Consider the following 12,056-nt stretch of genomic DNA (forward strand, 5'->3'; position numbering starts at 1 on the left):
TATCCCTAGAGATCACAAAAGCCTGATATAATGTCTATGGTTCTTTATCACTTAGCAGATAGTTCATTTTCTTGTCAAATGCATCAAAGTACACTGCTAAACACATTTGATCATTGGGTCTATAACTCTCAGAGATATCATTTAAAACTCTTGCAAATATGATATTAAATTGTGGGACAAGTTCATTACTCTCAATGTGAATCCTCAAAAACTTGTCATAAGAATCAAATATGCTTACCCATTCTCTAAATTGCCACATGAAGGTAGAATGCAACTCACTCCAGGATGAAATAGAACGTGTTGGTAAAAAAGAAACTAGTCTTTAGCATCACCTTCTAAGGTTTGAACAAATAGTTTCATGTGAATGTCTTCATGAGAAATCTCATAGTCACCCATCAAATCATTGAACAACTCAACATGATGACTGGCTAAAACAATATGGTTCCCATTAAAATTAGGCAATTTATTTCTAACATCATTAGGAATGACATTCGGGAAACCATGAATACCATTAAAACTTAATGGCATATACCGCTTGGTAGAAATGGATCTACTAACTTCACTAACTGGCTGCATATTAGGTGAAATACAACTTGATATTCTTTCAAAAGTTCAAAACTCATTCACCATTAATACTTAGATTCACAACTTGCAGCAGATATATATAACCTTCTACCAAATAACTTCTCTTCAAATACACTTCACAACTTAATACAACAAGCTGAAACTGATTTAGTGAAATTTAAAACTTATCAAATCATTCTCCTCTTCCTAGTGCTAAAACTCACTTGATGGAGAACACTTTTCACAATCAACTTTCATGAAAAGAAAATACATGAAAGTGGAAATACCTCAAGATCCTGATGGTTGAAAGTTCTCAATCTACCTTTTACAATAGTGGACCCAAAATTTTATCAAATCCTTACTGAACCTTTTGAATCAACACACCAAAAATCTTGAAACCATTTAAGATGTTTCAACCTCTTCGAATTTACTCTTCTCCTGTAGCAACTAATCATAATTCATGCATAGAACTGCATTGATACATAGATTGATTTTGAGTCACCACTCACATTAAGTGAGACATGAATTACATTAGATTTGAATAGAACTACAAACTGATTTGAAACAATAGTAGGCAGAAGAAACCCTCTTCAAATTTAGCTTGAAATTGAAACCTCTATACAGAGCTGAAACACCACTCTCTCAACATCATTAGATCAAGACTATACTTCTCTTTTCAAACAAGAATTTCAACAAAAAATTTAGATCTGCCCCATAATGTACTAAAAGCCCTCAAAAAAATACACATACAATCAAATGCCACTGGTTACAGAGATAGAGTCGCCACTCACAATTATGAGAAAAGATTTTGAAACACAGATTATTACTGATCTAATTTAGAACTAGACTTTCAGCATGAAATAAACTTTCAGATCCTCAAACACTTTGAAAAGAGAATAAGGTACTCTTCATTTTTAGATTTTGGACTCTAATTTTTATAACAGCAACTCACAAAATTGAACTGATTGAAGGTACACTCATTTCTTAGCACAATTTACATCCAACTCAAGAACTACTACTATAAGAGAAAAAAGCTTACTAGGGAACATGAAAATATAGTAAGGAAATGGACTGAACACATCAACTTATGGCTATACAAAAACTTTCTCGATGTAGTTCCTTCTGTTGTGTTGAATTCCTTTAAATTCTCAAGGTTTTTCTATAATGAATCTCAACACAACTCCCTAGTAGAGTCACCATCTTGTTGGTGTTTGAAAATGCTAGAGGGTTTTCAATTATCCCAATGAGAACATGAAATATCTAGGGGTAGTTGACTCCCATTTTCAACATGCCATTTCAGACACCAGGCCAACTATAAGGCTTGAACCTTCTTCTGCTTCAGGCTCTGCTAAACCTAGGTGGGTGGACCTAACATTCAAATGATACTGTACCAGTACAAAAACATATCCCTGAATTTATTAAGTAGATTTTACCCTTATTTCTCCTAATGAATCATGAAATGACATAGATCTACAATAGCTAAATGCAAAGCTATGAATCTCATAAGCTGAGTGAGGGTTAAACATTTAGGTCCTTCAACATGAAAGGGAAAGAATGTTTGATTAATAATGTTGAATTCAACAAATCCTCAGATTTGCAGTAGTAAGACTTTAATGATCATGTAGCTGACCAATGCCTGATCTATTGGGTAAATTCATGAATCAAATGCATACATATGGATATCTGATACTTATGTATATATTTAGATATATGATCTATCTATTTGCCTTATAAATAAACATCTGTGCTCAATCAAAACCTCATTCTTACATGATATCCTTCTCAATAAACTTGCAAACCTTTTGATTCATTGAACCATTTACATAACCCCTTGAGTTACAAGCAACAATAAGACAAAATATAGCCTTAAGGGACTGCAACTATGATCTAGGCTCTTTGTTCAAAGATCATAAAACATTGAAGTTCACTGAGATAGGAGACAAGATTCAAGATGAAACTCAACCTATTGTTCTTTGTATTAATTTCTTTGAAACAATAAAACCATATGCATGAAATGAAAACAAGAAAACAACTAACAGATCTGAACTATCTGTATTTATCTTTCTACTATTGTTCATACAAGAGAATTTTGCTAAAAATTATATGGTATCACAGTATTGGAACACATTAAAACTGGATCCAAAACTTGGTATCTTAGTAGTGACTAGTTTTTCTCCAAAGACTGGAACCCTTACAATGAGAAAGAATGAGAGATATATAGGAAGAAGAAATTCTTGGATCTGCTCTACAACTGACAAGTGTCCACTCAAAATTCCTTCACAAGAAGATGAAAAAACCCCTTTGTACCCTCTCTCTATAATTGCTAATCATATCTTTTCTGTTTTCCCTCTCCAAATGAAAAATATCTCAGTAAAGACAAATATCTGCTAACCTTATGAAATGCTGGAGAAATTAAGGTTCAACTAATTTGAATGCAACCAAACTCAACCCCAATTGCCTTTTCCTTGTCTTTTATGCATATTCAAGTCATTACCTTGCTAGAAATCACAATTGAACTTTGATACTTGAATTCGGTTGCAAGATAGGAACCTGAGACAAATCCTCCTATAGCTTGAACCAGTGGCATTATGTGTAGAAACTAATTGCATAATCAAAAAATTTAGATTCTGCCAATTTTGACGATATATAATATCACTACATTTGCATATCAAGAACCACCACAATCTCAGTTCAAAAATCACTCTCTTGGTATAAGTGCTCAAGTTTGCAAGTTCAAAAAATTAATTTTTTGAAAAATTTAAATTAATCTAAAGTTTTCTCTTTAGATTAAATGCCCTTTTGAACTTTAAAAATCTGACGTGCATACTTTATTTTTTGAAAAATAATTACAAATGATCATCTTTTACTCTTCAATTTACTCCAAGCACACTAAGTGCCACTCGAGCTGCCATGTGTCCACATTTGATTGCCTGACCCTTGCCATCAGGTGCTACATGTCATTGCCATGTCATCACAAGCTTGGGCCTGATGCCACGTGGCATCTTCCCACAATCCCACATCATCTAACATTCGGGCAATTTAAGAAAGCAGGCATGCACCAACCATCAGATTGTGACACATGTCATGGTCTGAGCACTTCCCTCTTGAACAACTTCTAATCACCACATCACCATCTTCGAGACCCACTTGCCAAATGGTGCCATCCTACATGCCCATAATATTTAACCAACATGTAGTTTGGAAATGCGGACATGCACCCACCACTACATCTAAACACGTGTCATCATCAAAATACATCCCACCACATCAGCTCGACTGTCTTCTTTTGTGTTTTGCTTAGTATCTTGAAGGGATTTTTGTAGGTTTTTTTGGCATTACTCACCCTTGGATAGGGAAGAAGTGGCCATGTACAGGGAAAGGGCTTAGTTGGACTCCAATAGTGTAAAGTCTCTTCGCATGACGAGAAGAAGGAAAGATGTTAGGGTGTTATGGGCCTCTACTTGTCGTCACATACCATGTTTTGAAATTTTGAAAATTGAAGAAATGAAAGAATGAATATCCTTTTAATATTGGCCTCAAAAGGACATTTTTGGAAGAATGAAAGTTCTCAAGTTTTTAGCCTTGAAAGGGCTATATTGTGGTATTGTGATCGATGTCTCCTATTAGGAAAATCCATCTTCTCCCTAGTCTAGTTCAATGTTGAACCTATTGTGCAAACCGAGAAGGGAATGCATGCTTGATCTGTTGTTCATGATATGTTTGATTTATCTCTGGGTTAGATCTGATCTTCTCCATGATCACCCTGATGTATTTAAGCTATTAAAAGGATCCCTTGTTAAGGACCTAGAAGATAATTCAAATTGTATTATAACATTATGTAAAAAATGTATTTAAATTTTGATGTAGTGGCAAGGATGTCAGGTTTTCTTACTGGTTCTTTCTTGATGGAGCCTTGAATCAGGTTGATTAATAGAAGAGAAAAGATTTATTAACATTCTTGCATTATATCTTATGTTATTTTAGTTTATGGATATGTGAATTGTGGAATGGATAATGTGGTGATGTTTCAATTATACAATTTTCAAGTTTATTTAAGTTAAGGAAGAAATTTGTTATGTGGAATTCTCAATCCAATTTCATATGTATTAGGAGATACAATAAATCTCTCATTGTTGATATAACGAATTGTTCAACCGTCTTGTTAAACTATGAAAATGGTAAATCCAAATTGACAAGAAAGTCATACACCCTTGTTATAAGATTAATTGCAAAACATAAATTGACAAAAATATATACACTTGTATTAAAATGTATGACAAAAAGAAAAAAAATATTCCTCTTGGGAGATTATTCTAGTTGGAAAATTATCACACTCAATAAAAAAAGATGTCCCAAGAGCAAAATAAGCCCTTTGGATTTTGTATGGACAAGTGAGTTCTACTTCGATGAATAATAGAGAATATTCTCTGTAAAATGCTTATTTTAAATCTTATTAAGAAAAAAAAGGAAATAATAATAATAAAAATATAAATCTATATACAAATATCTAACTTTCAAATATCCTAAGCCAAAGTTCTCACCTAATAAACTTTTAGCACTAAATTCTCTTTTCACCCCCTTTAAAGTCTTCACCTACGCCACCTTTTTCACTACCTCCATGATCATAGCACATGACAAGAAATCATTGTCCCACTATGTTTAAGTACCATCTTGTGGGTGCCAAGTTGGACTTGGAGGTTAGGAAGTAATGGCTCTAAAGAAATATCAATAAGTTTATGTGTCTTTAAACTTAAAAAGAGAAACTGGCCACCATGGCTTTGACCCTTCATATCCACTTCAAGTTTCCTTGGCCAGCATGGGGACCCTAGTATTCATCCTAGGAGAATTGGGTGCATGTGTTGAGTTGGAGTTAATGTAATGCACAAAAAATGCATAAAGGAAGTTGATTTAATCAACCACCACCACCTTGCTTGTTATGCACTTCATGTATTTTGATAGGCGTCCAAGTGGGAGTAATCTATGTTAGGATCTGCATAGGGAGTGTCCTTTGATAGTGTGCCAACCCTTGGGAAGTGCATGGGTAGTTGTCAAAGCAAGTGGGAGGGAGTTTAGGGGAGTAAAGGTAGATAGGAATTTGAGTTGGTTAGTTTAGGTTTTAGTCTAGGTTAGTATTGTTAGGTAAGTTTATTAGTATAGGTTCATATTATAATTTATTTTAACTATTAGTAGATGCATTCAAAATTTAGTAGTTTATATATATATATATATATATAATTGTGTTAGATGAAAATAAGTTTAATTAGTGTAATTTGATTTCTAGATATCTTTTTAGTTAGCTATTAAATAGATTTAGTTTTAGTTAGTAACTTGTGTTATTAAGTTAGTATTAATTAGGTAGTTGCTAGTAAGAATTTGGTTAATGTGAATTTAGTTAAATTAATTTTTGTGGAAATTAGCATAGGTAAATATTAGAAATTATTTTTAAGTGGTTAGCTAGAACAATTTTTGAGTTATAGTTGTTTTAATAATTGGATATTTTAGTGTTAGTATCTTTTGCTATTGATTTGTAATTCGAAAAAGTTAATTCCTATTATTAGGTAAATACACTGTCTAAAGGTTAGTCGATTTATTTAATTTGTTTAAAGAGATAATTATTAGTGTTTGTTAAGTTGAAATTTAGTATAAATTAAAGTTGAATAGTATATTAGTAAATTAGTTCATTTTAACATTAGTGGTCATATTGCCTCTAAATTGAAAGATAGCGTTATTGTATCTTAAATTTATTTTGATTAACACAAGTTATAAGTTGAGTTTGACTATCAAATTTAACTTTAAGTATTGCATTCATAACTCGATAGTTGTTTAGCATTTTGTGTTACTATTGTTCTAAGGATGTGCAATCTGAATTGGGTAATTTAAAAAAAGTAATTTTGTGTTAGATCTTCCAATTAACTTAACTTAGTTTGGTTATATTAATTAATCAATGGAGCTATAAGAATCCTAATTGTCTTTTTAAGGGTGATTATAAATAGTCATGTGATAGGTCGTTTAATTTAATTAATTTAGTTGTTTAAGTTAATTAATTGATTTATCAAATAATGTTTAAGCTTATCAACTCTGTGAATTTAAGTTTAATTAATAAATCAAAAAAAAAAAAAAGTGTGTTTTTTCCCTCATATTTTGGGCATTAAATTTTTGTATCAGAGCCCGTGTTTCAACACTAGGAACCTTAAATCACTATTCTTTTGAACTTAACTAAAACTTTAAAATGTGTAGGATGCCTTCTATTACATGAAGCAACTGACAAGGCAGAGGTCATAGGGTGAGAGGTGGTAGAGCAGGATAGGAGGATGGACCACCACCACTTCCACCACCACCTCCACCACTGAACTTGAATTAGGATATTTTGAATGCCCTCTAGTCATTTATTGGCATAGTCTAGTAGAGGATAGCACCTATAGTACAACCAGGGCAGTAGATTCCTGAAGGAGAAGCATAGGATCCTAGAGGAGGCGGGGCTAGAGGCAGAGAGAGGAGTAGGAGTCTGCCATTGAGGTAGGAAGAGGGATAGGGTGAGCATGAGGGTGAGTTGATTCATCAGAGAGGACCACCACTCGGTAGACCTCCTAGACATATAGAAGATGATATCAAGGAGTTGATACGATTTGAACCACCACTCTTTACTGATTCTATAGAGGGAATAGTAGCAAAGGCCTAGTTATAGAGTCTTTAGTGGTGCTTTGGATTACATCCTTATGGGAGTAATCTAAAGGCATGTCTAGCAGTTCATCAGTTGAGGGGTGATGCCTCCAATTGGTGGCATTAGGAGGAGACTATAGGAGGAGTGAGGATAGATACCCTCACATGGGAGTCATTCTTGGAGAGATTTAGAGAGAGGTGCCCATCTGAGCACTTCAGATAGAAGTAGATTGAGGAGTTTCATTCTCTATATTAGAGGGGTCTCACAGTAGCTCAGTATGAGAGCAAGTTTCTCGAGCTCCTTCCTTATGTTGAATGCATGAAGGATGAGAAACTGTGAGTTTGTTGCTTCATTATGGGCCTGAATTTCTCACTCTAGGGTCTAGTTAATTTGGCCTTCCCTAGAACTTTTAGATAGGTAGTTGAGGTAGCACTATTTTGTAGAAGATACTCGGGGTAGACAAGAGTCATGGGATCAGTCCCAGAACCAAAACTCTACCCAGGAAAAACCCCCTTGGAAAGGGAATCAAAACTACAGAGCAAGATCCTCTAAGGGCCAATAGTCTCAGCATAAAAAACTACAACAACAGCAACAACAACCCTCATAGGGTTATCAAGGATCCAAGCCCAAGTAGTGGCAGTCACAGGGTCCCAAGCAGGATCAAAAGGTACAAACCCCATAGTCATAGTCAGTGAAGAATTATCAGTCTTCCAGGGGTGGTTTAAGTGGATCTAGTAGGTCAAGAGGCCTATAATAGTCTGGATTATAGGGTGCACAATCTTATACCCAAGGACCATGCTACACTTGTGGTGGCATGGGTCATATAGCTAGAGAGTTTCCACAGGGATAGTCATCCGATGGTCAGAGAGGGGCATTGTTAGAGCTGACAATTGGTGACATAGGTAGATCCCCTAGAGTTTTTGTAGTGGTTGACAACCACCAGGCTAAGCATCAAGCTATAGTTATCAAGGCTGTAGGTATTATTCAGGGTAGTATGGTTACTATTTTATTTGATTTTGGAGCTACTGACTCATTTATATCTCAATATGTTGGGGAGCATTGTTGGCTAGTGGCAGTTAGATAGGATGTCAGTTGGGAGGTAGAATTAGCCTTAAGAGCCAAAGTGTCAGTTAGTTCCATGGTGCATAATTGCCCAATTTAGATTGGAGACATGTCCACGATGTCTGATCTATGCATTACCCCTCTAGGTTCTTATGATGTTGTTCTTGGCATGGATGGGCTTTATGCCCACAACAATAGGATGGATTGTTGATAGAAGTGGGTGGAATGTGTGGATGTAGATGATATCTCTAGAGTGATCCTTCGGGTAAAGAGACCCATATCTCTTTGTATAATTTTTGCTATGTAGCCTAGATGGTGCATGTGAAAGGGATGTCAGTTGTTCACTATCACCATTAGAAATAGAGAGGAATATTCTGAGGGGGAGCCAACCCTTGATGATTTTATGATCCTGTAGGAGTTTGCAGATGTATTTCCTTCAGAGCTCCTTGTTAGGCCTCCACCTAGAGCAGTGGATTTTCATATTGATCTTGTGCTAGGAGTGGAGTCAGTATTGAGGGCACCATACAAGATGACTACTTATGAGCTTAGTGAACTAAAGATTTAGTTGGAGGAACTCTTAGAGAAGGGGCATTTTTGACCTAATGTGTCACCTTGGGGTGCACTAGTGATCTTTGTAAAGAAGAAAGATAGATCACTAAGGTTGTGTCTTGATTCTCAATAGTTGAACAATGTGACCATCAAGAACCAATATCCCTCCCTAGAATTGATGATCTCTTCGATCAGTTACAAGGTGCCCTATTATTTTCAAAGATTGATCTAAAGTTAGGTTATCATTAGTTGAGGATTGTGGATAGTGATATCCCCAAGACTACATTCTGTACAAGGTATGGTCATTACAAGTTCACCGTAGTACCATTTAGCCTCATGAATGCTCTAGCTATGTTCATGAGTCTCATGAATGGAGTATTTTGTACCTTTCTAGATAAGTGTGTGATTTTTTTCCTTGATGACATTTTATATATTCTCATGATGAGAAGGAGCATGAAGAGCACTTGAGACAGGTATTGCATAAATTAAGGAAGAATCAGTTGTTTGGCAACTTGTTGAAGTGTGCATTCTATAGACCTAAGGTACATTATTTAGGTCATGTTATTTTAGGTGATGGTGTCTCAGTAGACCCATTGAATATTTGGGTCATCATGGATTGGCCAACAGCTAGTAGTGTCATTGAAGTGAGGAACTTTATGGGACTAGTAGGCTATTACTGACACTTCATTGTGGGATTTTTTAGATTGGCACACCCCATCACATCTCTTCAAAATAAGGGTAAGAAGTATGAATGGTCAAATAAGTGCAATAGAGCTTTCCAAGAGCTCAAGAGAGCCCTCATGAGTGCACTGATTCTTGCAGTACCAGATCCTTCTATGGATTTTGTGGTGTGCACTAATGCATCTTTAGACAGTAGCAGTCCTTATGTAGGATGGACAACCTATTTCCTTTGAGTCTAGGAAGTTGAAGAATCATGAACTCAATTACCCTACTCATGACCTAGAACTTGCAGCAGTGGTTCATGCTTTAGTAAGGTGGCAACACTTCCTTCTAAGTCATAGATTTGAACTTTATTCTGACCACTAGAGCTTGCAATACATATTTACACAACCAAACCTTAATGCTAGGCAAAGGAGGTTGATGGAATTCCTTTGTGAGTACAATTTTGATGTTCATTACATCAAGGGAAAGGAGAACATAGTTGCGAGATGCCTCGAGTGTCAGAGGGTGAAGGTAGAGCATCATCATCCTAGTGGGCTCCTTTAGCCTCATGAGATTGTAGAGTGGAAGTGGGATGAAATATCTATGGATTTTATTGTTGGTCTCCCCTTATTGTCTTGTCACCATGATGCCATTTTTGTGACTGTTGACATGTTGACCAAGGTTACCCATTTCTCTCTTGTGCGTACTACATACACAACATGGAACATAGCTTTGGTGTTTTTACAAGACATTGTCAGACTTCATGGCATTCCCCATAAGATCATCTTTGATAGGGACTCATTGTTCATTTCATCCTTTTGGAGAGAGTTACAGGAAACATTGGGCACTAGGCTCAATTGTAGTACAACATACCATCATTAGACCAACGGTCAGACCGAGTGAGTGAATCAAGTTTTGGAGGACATGTTACATATGTACATGATGGACCATCAAGTCAAGTGGGAGGAATACCTACACCTTGTCAAGTTTTCCTATAACAATGGGTACCATTGCTCCATAGGTATGATACCTTATGAGGCCTTGTATGGAAGACCTTGAAGGACACCCTTGAGTTGGGATAGGATCGAGGATCAAGTATCTATTGGTCCTCAGCTAGTAAAGGAGATGGAGCAGTAGGTGAACTTGATTAGACAGTGCCTGAGAGAGGCACATGATAGGCAAAAGAAGTGTGCTAATGTGAAGAGGATAGATCAAGAGTATCAGGTTGGTGATAGAGTTTTCTAGAGGGTGTGATTGCACAAGAGTTTGATTCAATTTAGAAAGGACTCTAAGTTGGAATCCTAGTTCATTGGACCATTCAAGATCCTAGAGAGGGTAGGACCAGTTGCTTACTATTTAACTTTTCCACCTAGCCTGTCACACATCCATGATGTGTTTCATATTTTAGTACTTAGAGGATACATTTATGATGAGTCTCATATTACAGATTGGGATTCTTTTCAGGTGGAGTTAGATGGCCAGCTAGTGCTAGAGCCTATTTGTATTATTGCCCAACAAACCCTTGCACTTCGAGGTCGAGAGCTGGACTTGTTTAGGGTCCAGTGGGATTGTTATGATGAGGTCATGGTTTCATGGGAGGATGCAACATGGATGCGATCTTAGTACCCATATCTTTTTGATGAACTCGTCAAGGAAGTTCATGCCTAGTGGGGGAGGATGTGAGGCCTCGCCTCGACCCATTGTAGCATAGTTGATACATTGTTATTTTGAGACTCATGACTCGATATGTCAGGACACTATTTGATGCACTGAACATTTTTATGCTATTTTATGATGTGTGATGCTTTACTTTTAGATATATTTTTTTGTCATTTAATGCTTTATGAACATGTATAATGATGAAATAAATGAATGTAGAACTAACACTTTGATTATACAATTTTAATAATCAAGAATATGAGTAGAATGAGATAAACAATTGATTATTTGAAAGATAAATGTTTTAATTTATGAAATTTTGTTGATACGTATATACATATATGAATGTGATTTTTTAGAACTACTAATGTGTGCAATGAGTGTGCAGGATATTTTAGCCAAGAAATCTAATGGAAGAAGAAACTGAACCTTTGGCTATTGGTGCTTAATTCACATTTTTTGAATGTTGTTATATGGTCTTAAAATTCTCCTAGATTTTGATAGGTCCCTATTAATTCTTTAAGGCCTAAAAAATTAAATTTAGGTACCCAAGTGGTAAGGGTATGGGTTGGGAGAATTTTCCACTCCCCTACCTTTTTTTGTTGACTTTTATGGTCACTCAAAAACCCCATTTTTGGTTGATTACGAAAATTGATTGTCTCCTTCATGAGTTGGTGACTTTAACTCCACCTTGAGGTTTACCTAATGTTTAGTTGAGTTAGGATTATATTTAGAGGCATTTTTGAGAAGTTTTTTTTGTTACTCAATCTCTAGTTTTAGAGAGGAAAAAATTGGCAAGATTAAAGAGAGGAAGGAAAAACTCATCTCAAAATTGTTCATGTTACCATAACCCTATTGTGAAGGTAGGGATTCTTCATCTCGTGTTGCTCATGTTTTT

General features: G+C 35.7%; 1 pseudogene; it reads left to right on the forward strand.

Annotated features, from left to right (window-relative positions):
- The window catches only part of LOC149531270 (caffeic acid 3-O-methyltransferase-like), a 118,519-nt pseudogene that overhangs the window by 31,255 nt on the left and 75,208 nt on the right, over positions 1–12,056 (forward strand).

The sequence above is a fragment of the Cupressus sempervirens genome, chromosome 11, assembly GCF_028749045.1.
Source record: "Cupressus sempervirens isolate cs-2001-9-10 chromosome 11, ASM2874904v1, whole genome shotgun sequence".
Taxonomy (NCBI): Eukaryota; Viridiplantae; Streptophyta; class Pinopsida; order Cupressales; family Cupressaceae; genus Cupressus; species Cupressus sempervirens.